Raw genomic sequence first — 3,725 nt, 5'->3', positions numbered from 1 at the left:
CTTTGTTTTTGTCTACCTTGACGATATCCTGATTTTTTCACCGTCACTCGAGATTCATGTTCAGCACGTTCGACGTGTTCTCCAGCGCCTTTTAGAGAATTGTCTCTACGTGAAGGCTGAGAAGTGCTCTTTTCATGTCTCCTCCGTTACTTTTCTCGGTTCCGTTATTTCCGCTGAAGGCATTCAGATGGATTCCGCTAAGGTCCAAGCTGTCAGTGAGTGGCCCGTTCCAAGGTCACGTGTCGAGTTGCAGCGCTTTCTAGGTTTCGCTAATTTCTATCGGCGTTTCATTCGTAATTTCGGTCAAGTTGCTGCCCCTCTCACAGCTCTTACTTCTGTCAAGACGTGTTTTAAGTGGTCCGGTTCCGCCCAGGGAGCTTTTGATCTTCTAAAAGAACGTTTTACGTCCGCTCCTATCCTCGTTACTCCTGACGTCACTAGACAATTCATTGTCGAGGTTGACGCTTCAGAGGTAGGCGTGGGAGCCATTCTATCCCAGCGCTTCCAGTCTGACGATAAGGTTCATCCTTGCGCTTATTTTTCTCATCGCCTGTCGCCATCTGAACGCAACTATGATGTGGGTAACCGCGAACTGCTCGCCATCCGCTTAGCCCTAGGCGAATGGCGACAGTGGTTGGAGGGGGCGACCGTTCCTTTGTCGTTTGGACAGACCATAAGAACCTTGAGTACATCCGTTCTGCCAAACGACTTAATGCTCGTCAAGCTCGTTGGGCGTTATTTTTCGCTCGTTTCGAGTTTGTGATTTCTTACCGTCCGGGTAGCAAGAACACCAAGCCTGATGCCTTATCCCGTCTTTTTAGTTCTTCTGTGGCTTCTACTGATCCCGAGGGGATTCTTCCTTATGGGCGTGTTGTCGGGTTGACAGTCTGGGGAATTGAAAGACAGGTTAAGCAAGCACTCACGCACACTGCGTCGCCGCGCGCTTGTCCAAGTAACCTTCTTTTCGTTCCTGTTTCCACTCGTCTGGCTGTTCTTCAGTGGGCTCACTCTGCCAAGTTAGCTGGTCATCCCGGTGTTCGAGGCACTCTTGCTTCTATTCGCCAGCGCTTTTGGTGGCCGACTCAGGAGCGTGACACGCGCCGTTTCGTGGCTGCTTGTTCGGACTGCGCGCAGACTAAGTCAGGTAACTCTCCTCCTGCCGGTCGTCTCAGACCGCTCCCCATTCCTTCTCGACCATGGTCTCACATCGCCCTAGACTTCATTACCGGTCTGCCTTTGTCTGCGGGGAAGACTGTGATTCTTACGGTTGTCGATAGGTTCTCTAAGGCGGCACATTTCATTCCCCTCGCTAAACTTCCTTCCGCTAAGGAGACGGCACAAATCATCATCGAGAATGTGTTCAGAATTCATGGCCTCCCATTAGACGCCGTTTCAGACAGAGGTCCGCAATTCACGTCACAGTTTTGGAGGGAGTTCTGTCGTTTGATTGGTGCGTCCGTCAGTCTCTCTTCCGGGTTTCATCCCCAGTCTAACGGTCAAGCAGAGAGGGCCAATCAGACGATTGGTCGCATACTACGCAGCCTTTCTTTCAGAAACCCTGCGTCTTGGGCAGAACAGCTCCCCTGGGCAGAATACGCTCACAACTCGCTTCCTTCGTCTGCTACCGGGTTATCTCCGTTTCAGAGTAGTCTGGGTTACCAGCCTCCTCTGTTCTCATCCCAGCTTGCCGAGTCCAGCGTTCCCTCCGCTCAAGCGTTTGTCCAACGTTGTGAGCGCACCTGGAGGAGGGTGAGGTCTGCACTTTGCCGTTACAGGGCACAGACTGTGAGAGCCGCCAATAAACGTAGGATTAAGAGTCCAAGGTATTGTTGCGGCCAGAGAGTGTGGCTTTCCACTCGTAACCTTCCTCTTACGACAGCTTCTCGTTAGTTGACTCCGCGGTTCATTGGTCCGTTCCGTGTCTCCCAGGTCGTCAATCCTGTCGCTGTGCGACTGCTTCTTCCGCGACATCTTCGTCGCGTCCATCCTGTCTTCCATGTCTCCTGTGTCAAGCCCTTTCTTCGCACCCCGTTCGTCTTCCCTCCCCCTCCCATCCTTGTCGAGAGCGCACCTATTTACAAGGTACGTAGGATCATGGACATGCGTTCTCGGGGACGGGGTCACCAATACTTAGTGGATTGGGAGGGTTACGGTCCTGAAGAGAGGAGTTGGGTTCCGTCTCGGGACGTGCTGGACCGTTCACTGATTGATGATTTCCTCCGTTGCCGCCAGGATTCCTCCTCGAGTGCACCAGGAGGCGCTCGGTGAGTGGGGGGGTACTGTCATGTTTTGTCTTATATTGTCTTGTCATTTTGCTTTTCCTTCTGTTCGTTTTCCCCTGCTGGTCTTTTTTAGGTTTGTTCCCCTTTTTCTCTCTCCCTCCCTCTCTCTCTTCTCTCTATCGTTCCGTTCCTGCTCCCAGCTTTCCTTTCCCCACTAATCAATCATTTAGTCTTCCCACACCTGTTCCCTATGAGGTGATTACCAGTCCCTATTTCTCCCCTTGTTTTCCGTCTCCTGTCGGATCCTTGAATATTGTTCACCGTGCTGTGTCTTTTAAGCCCTGAATCGTGTCGTGTTAATGCTGCTTGAGCAGGTGTCTGAGTCTGCTAAAAGTCTATCAAAACCTGCAGTTTAATCGAGTCTCCAGTCTGTTCTCGTGATTACGAGGGAATTGTTTTTTATGCTTTATTTATTATCATCGTTTGATTTGTCTAGGAGTATTGCTATTTCCTTAAACTGGATTAAAGACTCTGTTTTTGCCAAGTCGCTTTTGGGTCCTCATTCACCTGCATAACACAGACAAACACACTGTATCCTTCAATTCTTTCCGCCACTGTTTAACGGTCTAATGAGGTGATGACCAGTCCCTTGTTATAATTGCTTTAGTCTCCTTCCAAGAATATTAATCATATGTAGAGTTATTTAAGAATGAATAAATTAATCTTAAAATTAAAAAGTCTATCAAAACAATTAAAGAGTAAGGTAGATTTCCCCGGGGCAGGGACTTTAATGTTCAGGTGATTATCATCGTTTGATAATGTAGAGAAGACACACAAATCTGTGTTTAGTATAGAGAAGACACACAGCTCTGTGTTTAGTATAGAGAAGACACACAGCTCTGTGTTTAATATAGAGAAGACACACAGCTCTGTGTTTAGTATAGAGAAGACACACAGCTCTGTGTTTAGTATAGAGAAGACACACAGCTCTGTGTTTAATGTAGAGAAGACACACAGCTCTGTGTTTAATATAGAGAAGACACACAGCTCTGTGTTTAGTATAGAGAAGACACACAGCTCTGTGTTTAGTATAGAGAAGACACACAGCTCTGTGTTTAGTATAGAGAAGACACACAGCTCTGTGTTTAATATAGAGGAGACACACAGCTCTGTGTTTAATATAGAGGAGACACACAGCTCTGTGTTTAATATAGAGGAGACACACAGCTCTGTGTTTAGTATAGAGAAGACACACAGCTCTGTGTTTAATATAGAGGAGACACACAGCTCTGTGTTTAGTATAGAGAAGACACACAGCTCTGTGTTTAATATAGAGAAGACACACAGCTCTGTGTTTAATATAGAGGAGACACACAGCTCTGTGTTTAATATAGAGGAGACACACAGCTCTGTGTTTAGTATAGAGAAGACACAGCTCTGTGTTTAATATAGAGGAGACACACAGCTCTGTGTTTAATATAGAGAAGACACACAGCTCTGTGT

This window comes from Oncorhynchus gorbuscha, linkage group LG06, assembly GCF_021184085.1.
Source record: "Oncorhynchus gorbuscha isolate QuinsamMale2020 ecotype Even-year linkage group LG06, OgorEven_v1.0, whole genome shotgun sequence".
In the NCBI taxonomy this organism is placed as follows: Eukaryota; Metazoa; Chordata; class Actinopteri; order Salmoniformes; family Salmonidae; genus Oncorhynchus; species Oncorhynchus gorbuscha.
The sequence above is the reverse complement of the archived record's forward strand: the minus strand, read 5'-3'. Positions refer to the sequence as shown.